General features: G+C 36.2%; 1 long non-coding RNA gene across 2 annotated transcripts; it reads right to left on the bottom strand.

The window, feature by feature from the left end:
- LOC110394277 lies at positions 2929-9087 on the bottom strand. 2 transcript variants are annotated; one of them, XR_002435510.1, is made up of 4 exons: positions 9017-9087; positions 6429-6560; positions 6189-6280; positions 2929-5547 (listed from the first exon to the last, which is right to left on the bottom strand). It is a non-coding gene; the product is annotated as an uncharacterized LOC110394277 (long non-coding RNA). The 2 variants fall into 2 exon arrangements; XR_002435509.1 differs by lacking the exon at positions 6189-6280.

Below are 10537 nucleotides of genomic sequence, written 5' to 3' on the forward strand. Positions count from 1 at the left end.
GTAAAGCTGGCATTTTCTTGAATTTGTTGAAATATGACAAACTACCTTATGGAAAAAGACACAAATACAAGACCTTCAGCAACTACAACAGGCAAAATGTGGCTAGAAAATTCTGATTAATAATCACAACTGTGTTACATTGTTTTTAAAGCTAGTTTGCCATCATTATTACAGCATTTATTGTTAATTGTGGAATGTTGATTATTGAGTTTATCCTTATCACAGTAACCTGATATCTGAAATGTCCTAACAGTTGCACCAGTACCCAATAACTAGCTTACATGTGCAGTTTTCCATAATAAACAGGAAGATACAATTCAAAATCGTTACTACTACAGTTACCACAACCACAGAGAAGAAATAAAGGTTTCAAAAGAAATTTAGAGGGAATTGAATAATATTTCTAAATGTAAGCAAAGATTCTATTCCACTCTAAGTACATGATGGTAGTTAATTTTTTCAAATATTCTACTAAGCTTAATACATGAGTGAAGAATAAGGTTTGCTCATATGACCAAGGCTCTTAGCTGCTGTGGGTGTCTGAGTTATTCAAAGTACTTATTTAATGTTAAGAAACGTAAAACTAAGCTTATACATGGTAGCATATACTTCTAGCAGAGAAGCAAGGAAGTGTAAAAACTTAATGAGTGTATTTGCCCATACATACATAGGAAAGAACAAGATAGCTCCATCTCCACTTTCAGTATGGTGGACACAAGACATGTTCAGATAGTGTCAACTGGTAACCTGGAAGTGTGGCTTCAGACTGGACTACAACTTTCTGCATCTAACAGAACAGATGTACCCTTGGGGACACCAAGAGTCTCTCTCATTTGACCTGATGCGTAAGGTTATTTTCTTGTTTACTTGGGAATAAAGATAATCCAAATGTTATATAGTGTTTTTCACATCAAGAAACTACAAGAAACATTACATTAAATACAAACGTTCACTACAAACAGGCAGATCTCTCTAGATCTTTATCCCTTTATCTCCATTCTCACTTACTTTGCACGCTCTAAAGCTATTCAATAATACCAATAGATAAGAAATCATTAAGCCGGAATGAAGATCTTACATTTACATATATACATACGCATCTTGCAAAGATAACGCTCTAATATGCACAATGTTGTTATTCAGTTTCAGGGCATTTTGTAATTTTTTTCCTCATCTTCACTAATTTCATTTCATTTACAATTAATGTAATTTTTGGTGAAGTGTTTAGATAAGAAAGCAATTTTGCCTTTTAAAAACTTAATATGAAATGTCTCAGAAGAACAAATAAAAGAGTCCACTAAAAGATCAAAATACAACAGCAAATCTGACACTGAATCTGCAAGTTTAAATTCACTTTGTTTTATAAATGCTACTGTGAATGGTGGAGCCTCTAAGATCGTAACAGTAAATACACAGAAACTATCAGTTTTAAAATTTATATTTTACTCTATAGGTGAAGAGTCATCTAACTGAAGAAATTAGAGAAAAAAAAGACATTTTAAAAGAAATAAAAGAGCATGTAATCCATGGGGAAAAAAGCACTAGTGAAGTCAAAACATAAAACAAAAGTTTGGTATTTAGTTTCCAGGAAGAAACTCAAGAAATAGTTAACATATTGCTGTCATGGCTCACTGTCATGGTTTTATGATTTTCAGTTACTGGTATTCCACATCATAACATCATATAGTGGATGTACCTGGTTCCCAGAAGAGAAGGACTACTACATTCCCCACGGTACTTTGCTCCTCTGTTACCATTTCTGGCCAGAGGGAAAAGATAAAAACTTGCAGATCACGAGACCTCGTCCTTTTTCGGCCCGTCTCTCATCTTGGCAGCACCTCGCTCTCCAGCTGTCTTATCATCAGTAGTAGAGTAAGGCCTACCTTGATTTTGGGACATTCTCTCTCTGTATTGGATTTATCAGCTTAAATTGTAATTATATTGTATTATAGTGTGTTTTTTTGCATTCCGATATCTTATTTAGAAAATTAGTTTGTTTCTCCTCAGATTGTTGCCGCTGTTCTTTGCTCTCAGGGCCATCTCCTTACCTTTTTCCCAGGGCATGGGCCTGTGGGTCCCCTGTCCCATTCATCACAGAACTGGGCTGAACACCCGTAAACCACTGACAGCTCACTAAAATACCAAAACGTTTTCTCAGTTACTAACCACCCATAGCAAACTTCAAGAAAAAGTCAATTTTAGCAAAAAAATCTTTAGAGGAAAAATTATTGAAGTTCACAATGGAGTTTTGCCACAAAAAGCTTAGCAACAGAAACTCTTTATATGCAGTCAAAGTGGGATGCTTGAGACCCCAAATCAAGTACTTTGTTCCTGTTAACACTCATAGGCAAATGTTTTGACTCTGTAATATTCATTTTGTGACAGAGGTCTTCTTCTAATTAAATATTTCTAAGGAATAATCAAAATAAGAGGGGCAATGAGGAGAAGTTTGATTGATGTGAATACCAGAGTTAATCACAAGAAGAATTTTCATTTGGCTTCTTAAATTCTTTGTGATTTTTCATTTTCTTGTTTTGTTTTACAGCAAGTTAACAGTTGCAACTGTTCTGTTGAACAGAAACATATTTAATTATTCTATCTCATTTTCATAGACAGAACCCTGACAAAAATGAAGTGATCATTTTGCAAAGCATAGATAATACCTTTTCAACAGAATTGCAAAGGTGTTTGGAGAGATGCCTGTGAAATGGTAATAGTATCACCCCCCCAATTCTCCCAATGTTGCATCCTATAAAATTATTTTATCTCTATGCCATATTAGTGTCAGTCCTATATGGTATAGCTTTGCCTTGCAAAGAGAAACGTCCACAGACTGTATTCTCTCAAGCATTTGAAAAAACAGCACTCAGAGTGCACACCAGACCTCACATGCTGCTTCTACAGCACACACATTCTCTTCCTCCAACACTTTTTCTACCCCAGTGTTTGATGGATAAGGGGTCCTGTAAAATTTATGGCTTAGTCTGCCTCTGAAAGCTGTTGCAGTGCTACCTTACAGATTTACATCCTGAAAGATCTGCATAGCAGCTTCCCATCCCGCATTGAGAGAACAAAGTCGAGTAAGTTTTCCACAGCTTCTCTGACCTTCTCTGTCTATTCTTTCTGTGCAAACAATTCATCTTTTCCCATGCAGTTTGCAGGCAGAACTCTATTGAGCCAGTTGACTGGTGTCAGGGATTTCCCTTGCTAGCTACCCCTTTGCTCTTTCCTCTGTGCTGTCACAGCAGAGAAATGACTGTGTGGCAGGCTAAGGCTGATATTTTGTTATGAAGGGTACAAATTGGGCAGGAAAGGAAAAAAGTAATAACAGTGTGCTTGTGTGTATGGTTTGAGAAGGAAAAAACCTTGACTGCACCACGTTCAAAAGGACAATATAAGCTATCATTTTTGTGTTGCACAAGTTAAAGCTTGGCTATACATAAAAAGTAACATGCCAGTGGATTACAATCTTTGACATAATTTCATATTTTTGCAAGTCCTTAGTTTTATACTCCTATTCAAGCCTCTATCTTTAAAATAAAATTAGATAACTTGGTTTGCATGTATTAAAGCCACTGGTGAAATGTGCTGCATGTAGCAAGAACAGAAATACTTCAGAAGAAATGTATTTGTTACATCTAATATAAAAGCTGAGACCAAATCAACTTGAAGAGTAATAGACTGAAAGGGTCATGCTACTATATTATGGCTATCTTTTAATAAACTAGAAACATGAAACGTTCTAAGGTATATATGTGCAAAAAAGTGAGCATATGTTAAATGCCGGATTTTTATCCTTTTTGATGAAAAGTGACATAGGCCAAATATTTTTGGACATCTTCATAAAGCTCAGGTTATTATAAACTCTTTCTTATCTACTACAAGATAATGAGTGGTGAAGTACAAAAGAACAAGGAAGTGTAGATTAGTTAAATCTGCTGCAGAGCTTGCTTCCTTTCTACACTGAATAACTTGAGTCCGCTGGCTTTCCTACACTTCATTTGTTACCTATGAGTTAAATGCTAGGATAAATGTTTGTTTAATGTGGTAGATTCAATAGAGGAGTTTCTTTTACTAGAAATGCTTTATATATATTTAGCCAACTGAACAATGATAGAGGTTGAATTTTCCTTCTATTTTTTTCGCCCTTAAAGGGCTGCTAGTCCATAACAGTTCAGAAGGATATAAGGTAAATAAAATATTTTAATGGACACAATTCACAAAAATTCCATATTCTAGAAAAGGTCTAAATCCATGCTGCTACTTTTTCAGCTGTGTATGTTTCTAGTCAATATGAAAACTTTAAAGTAGCAGGAGAAGCTGGAAGATGTGCATTGTTTTGAAAAACAATTAACAATTTTCTGTTCTCTAAAAAGAAAAGCCATACAATATGGTTAATGTAAGAAACTAAAATCACCAGTAACAGCAATACATAATCTGTAGGTCTTCAGGATTACTAAAGTTTTAAGCATCCAAAAACTTCTCTAAAAATCCTTCTAAAGCTAGATCTTTTCTATAAAACAACAGTGCTTTCTGGAATGAAATCTACAACACAAGTGTAAAGCTGCAATTCTGAAGTTTTAGATTATTAACAATGAAAACCCTTCTATAATGTTCCTCATATTCTGCTATTTCTTTCTCTAAAGTTAAAATTAGTATGTATAAACATACTACTGATATCTACCTTAATATTCATATACATGCCATCTGAGTAATCTGAGTAAATGCTATAAAAATATTAGGCGCCCAGTTTTAATGGTTCATAGCAGGTGAGAGCTCAGCAGTGACACTGCAGGTATGCACTGTGCCTGTGATTACGATCACTCCATGTTCCAGTGCTGCACTGCACTGCATCTCTCCCATGCATAGGATGAGAAGTGTGGGTGGCTGGAAGTACAGCAGCTGAGGGGGTTCAGGTTGGCAGAGCTGCAATCAGCAGCAAGGGGTGAAAGGACAGCATTGTACAGTAACAGAACAGTCGCAGTCAGACACAAGAGCCCATCAGTCAGCATCAGAAGAATGAAGCATCACCATAGCAAGGTCCCACAAGGTACATGGCAGAAAGAACTAGCTGTCAGCACTTGGGAAGTTGAGGAACCACGTGCTAATTAAAATGACTAAGGAGTGATTCACTATACATTAAGTTCTCCTGCTGATGTATAAGACTGGAAAACGAAAACAACAACAAAAGAAATGAACACCCACATGAATTCAATATCTTAGCCACTGACATTTTTAGGAGTTTGTAAAGGGCATCGCAGAACTGAAAACTCTGGACAATCAAATGTATAAACATACAGATAACATGGCTGGAAACTAAGGGAAAAATCCTGAAATAAAAATATTTTGAACATGAGGAGAATTGCAAATAAAAGGGACAGACAATAGTAAGCACTAATCCCCTGCTTAAAAGCAGCAGGACAGTTGAACATTGCTTTCAGCAGAACTACATTAAGGTACCCGCACTCCACTTCTGCCTGCATGTCAGAGTGCCACCCAGGCAGCGTTCCCAGCACAGGTTTGTAAGTCAGTCTTCAAACATCGCCTCTGTAACAGAGATGTTGAAGACAGTCACATACACACAAACATACATGCTACTTAAGACATTTTGTAGATTTACCTGTAACCTGCTCCATTTCCATGATCCAGTTTGCAGCAGTCCCATAAAGTTGGGGGAAAAAACTGAGGGATGGTGAACTCTAACTGCTGCAGCAACAAGTAGTCTCAAGTCAGGGGAGGGAGGCAAAGAATTTTTCTAACCCAGATTTCTCAGTGAAAAAATATAATGCATAACTTAATTGTGAGAATATATGCTTGTTATCATTTAACACTTTAATTCAGATGTACTAAGGAGAAAACCTACCCTGTATACTGGCCTTTAAACTGTGGCATCAGGGGCTTGAAGAGAGGGCCAATTTTGAAATATCTTTATTAGAGCATGTATTATAAATAAATGCATGTTCAATCATTTGCTGTGAAGTTTCACCCCCTGCACAGTTAACCTTTGAAGGAAGGACCAGATCAATGTTTAGACTGCTTTACTTCTCTGCTCTAAGTTAAGGAAGATTCCCTGGGGAAAGTATTGTGTACGCAGCTGAGAGGGCTCTGGAAATCCTTCTGCAGCATAGGTACCATGGTTGATGCTCTGTCAGATAGCTCAAAAAAGGCACTAGGCTGCATTAACTCACCAGATCAGCCCTAAGGAGTGTGCTACAGTTTAGGCTTGCACTTAGGACCATCAGTGTTGTAATTCCATCTCCAAGCTGCAGATCCCAAATCACTAAAGTTAAAAGGGAACCAGATTCTATGAATGTTGATGTATTCAAACAATTTCAACATTAAATGGGATATAAAGACAATGAAAGAAGAGTGAACTTTGTTTAAAGTAGCACCATCAACTAGCTCTTCAACCACATTTACTTACATACCAGCCAGATCCTTATCACCAGCTCCAGCTGCTTTGCCTTGTCTAGAAATCACAGGAACACAGACAGCATGGCTCAGCTCATTCCATACACCAGATATAAGCAGCCTGGCACTAGCTGTGTCTACAGCCATACCTAGAAGTGCAGACAAGCAGGACTAGAACACCAACAGAAATACAAGCTCACATATGACTAACACAAAAATTCCCAGTCTCTTTGGATAGATTATGTACCAACTGAAGTGTTAACAGCAACCTCAATATAAGCATTATGTTTAGCATTATGATTAATGATATGTAATCAAGACCAAAACACTTTCAGAAACATTTTTTATGGAAATATGTGAAATTTTTCTTCAAGGTTCTGTCTTGCCAGTTATACATTACTTTTTGAGTTTAATCTATTAAAGAACCATAAATGAACAATCAGCATCTTGGATCTCTGGTACCACAGAATATTATAAATTGATCAAGCATTTTTATCCTTCATATGCACTGCCACAAGCCTTTTATATGACTTACTAAGGCAATCCTTCTAGAAGTAGGATACTCAATGAATATAGTAACACTCAGTGAATATAATTATGTCACTTTCCTGACAAGTACTTGTTCTTTGTGTAAATATTAGCATAAGAAGCCTTATGCCACCTCCCTCAATTACAACAAAAGCTAATTAAGATGTAAAAGTCATTTGAAAAAACAAAAACAAAGCCTAACTACCAGTTATGTACTACCATTTCTATCTCTTAAGACCAAGCAGCAAAGAAAGAAGCGTAAAAAAAAAACCCATAAGAAAGAAGTGCTAAAATGCTCTTAACTGTCAGGAAATCCTTAACATCGCCAGTTTTCCTCTTAAGGTGAAGCAACCATTCTTGGTGCTTTCCCAACATACTCACTTCCCATGTTTTTGATCTTTAAACATTAGAGGAGAACAAATGTATTTTTTACATTTGTCAGTCTACAGAGTACTGTAGACTGACTTTCATCATATGCATCATTTTAAAAATAAAAATGTAACCTTGTAGCTTCTCCTATGCTTATTTGCATTTAAAATATTACATCAGAGTTCTGAGTGTAGATTCAGCTGTTTAGCATATTATGAATGCATAATAAACACAATATAGTTTCATGTGATATGGTTTTAGGTACTGATGAAATAATTCCTTCTTAAACAAGAATACATTAGTTAAGTAGTCATTGTGTAAAAACAACTGCACCCAATTTTTCTAATTCTCTTCGTGACTATTTCTAATTACAATGAAATATGGAAGTCACTTCTTTTTAATCTCTTTCCACTTTCTCTTCGTCTTCAGAACTAGACCCAGAACACCCATCTTTCATAGCAAATGAAAATAAGCAGCTCACTGCCCCATATCCATCTCTTTGAAATTCTAAAAGGTACAGTGTTATTGTATACTCAGAGAAACATCACCCTCCTCTCAGGGATCACCCCCACTTAAGGTCAATAAAAAAACCTTCCTGAAGGCAAGCTAGATGTTTCAAATAAGTACCAAAACCTTCCCTTTATAACCATGTCATTGCCTCAGTTTTTTCCTGTCAGTTTCTCATTCTCCCTTCTTTCTTAATTCAAGCTATGCTGATTTACCTTCACAAATGTATTAACACTCACTGGAGATACGCAGTAGCAGATCTTTCCTTGATAACCACTGTTTCCTCTTAAAACAGGTGCTAGGGCAGGCATGTTCCACTCATTACTCACAGGCCACACATGGTCCAGCACAGCTCACATTGCAGCCCACATCCTGCTGTGGTGTCATCATGGCAGCAGCTGTGCCCTGCCAAGCAGCCTGGCTGCTCAGCACCACTGAACACTAAATGTCGGTGCACTATTAAATCTATCTGGGCTGAAACCAGGACAGTGCAACACAGACTCAAGTTACAGCAAGTGATTTCACTTATTTTGATGCATTGGCTAAACACAGTCCTGGGAACAGCAAAGAAATATGCAGCCAAGCTTTTTGTTTTGGTAAAGAAGTTTGAGAATATGCTTCAAGGCAGCCAATAATTTTTTTTTTTTTATTTGCAACTCCACTTTCAGTTTACATAAAAACATTACTTTCAGATAGAATCTATAGAGCTGCAATTAAAAATTCGCTCAAGTCTCTTAACCAGACTTTTACATGCCCTCTCTTACCAGAAAGAACTATTCCTCAATTCACAGTCACACCTTGTATGTGTCATCACTTTTTGCAAGTACATACATTTGTGAACAGCTATTTTGAAAGATGAAATACAGACAGTAGAATTTCATCAAAAGTCTCTGCTGAATACCTTGAGAACCAAGAATTGCAACCACTACCATCAAACCAGCCTGACACATTAGTTTCACAGAAACAAGATCAAACATTAAGAAAAAATATAAAACTAGTGTACTCTCTTTTTATATGCTTTAATAAGAAGTATTAAAATAAGTTTTGTTACTATCTATGCATTAACTATATATTTTACAAAGGCTGCTCTGAAAGTAATGATTCCTATTCTCCTGGGAAAAGAATGCAATGACAGTACCTGCTAGTGGGATACAAACCCTACAGAACAATAACAAGTAAAAAAGAAATTAAATTAGCTCACCCCTTCAAACAACCAGTGACAGCCCAAGAGGAGTACAATTGCCACCCATACAGAGACAGGGCACACTTAGCTGCTAACCCTTAAATGAGGGGTGAGGAGGGGTGGATCCTGGCTCCACCCTTTCTGGTCTCTCAGGTGCATTGCTTGCACCTGAGCTCACTGGGTTAGCCCTGCCTCTTCACCTGGTGCTTAACCATTGGTTCAGGCTGTAACCTGGCAATTCCACTGCACCATGAAGAGTACAGTTAGTAGACTGAGTAATTGTGTAATGTTGTAAGGATGCCATCTTGATGCAATGATGACATTTGCCAAGACATAACACTGCATACTTCGAATATATAACAAACCTCAGGTCACCAAGTTCTTAAGCATACATTTAGACACCTTCCTACTTCTTGCCAGTTAAGTGTGCAATTAAGTAGTTCACTAACTTCAGCTACAGATAGCAAATGTAAAGTTTCAAATAGCTAAAAGTCATTAATGAAACCATGTAATGTTTTCCAGAGATAAAGCTGATTTTTTTTGACTACTTCATAAATTAGTCTGAGTTCAGCTTCTTTACAACACATAGTACACAGCAGTACGCTAGTTATCCACTGAATGAAAACATCTTGCATGGAAGGCAGCAGGAAATAACTTAGTCATCCTTATTTTTATGGTATCTTTCATTATCTTTCAAAAGAAAATTATCCTTCAAAATCTTGTTCCAGTTCATTACAACCTTTACCAGACTTTTTCTGAAGGCTCCAATATAATTCAAAGGGTATTTGCAACACTATTTTTTCTCTATGTTAGAGGATGTAAGTCTAGTATATCAGAGAAATCATATATAAAACAATACAACTGAAAAGACAAAAGTTTATCATCATCAGTATTCAAATATATTGATAGACTAGCTCCACTAACAGCCTTTTTGAACAGAAGAGAAAGATTCTGATGACATGGAAACAAATCAGTGTTGCTTTTGGAGCTAAAAACATTCTTTTTTTTTATATGGCTTTTTCTTTGGATTTCTAACAAAACATTTTAAAAGTAATATATACATATATATTTATATAAGAAAAACATGTAGCATACTTATAATTTCTTTACATTTTTTTCAGGGATCTCATTACCTGAAGAGAGTTTCTGATATGACAAAAGGTGACAGTGACTTGCCAGGCAACATCTTTGTAAACAATTTTCAAGGTTGCTGATCTAATTTTCTCACAGCTCCTAAAACATCTGTCATGAATGATTAAAAAGTGTAAGAATTCATAAAGCTCTGTTTGAGAAAAAATAATTAAACATGTTCCAATAAAATGAGAATTACCTGAACTTTATGAGAGCTTCTTTGATGCTTAAAAAAGTTAGGGTCACTTTTTGTATTTTCCTTTTACATAGCTTTTAAATTTTCAACTATAAATTCTGATCCAATTAGAATAGAAATATGAAATGTAATGATGAAGCATTACTGTGGTAGCTCTGACCTCTGAGGAAGCAAACCCCAGCAATTTCATTAACCTCTATGTTCTTGCGAGT

Source organism: Numida meleagris, chromosome 2 (genome assembly GCF_002078875.1).
Source record: "Numida meleagris isolate 19003 breed g44 Domestic line chromosome 2, NumMel1.0, whole genome shotgun sequence".
In the NCBI taxonomy this organism is placed as follows: domain Eukaryota; kingdom Metazoa; phylum Chordata; class Aves; order Galliformes; family Numididae; genus Numida; species Numida meleagris.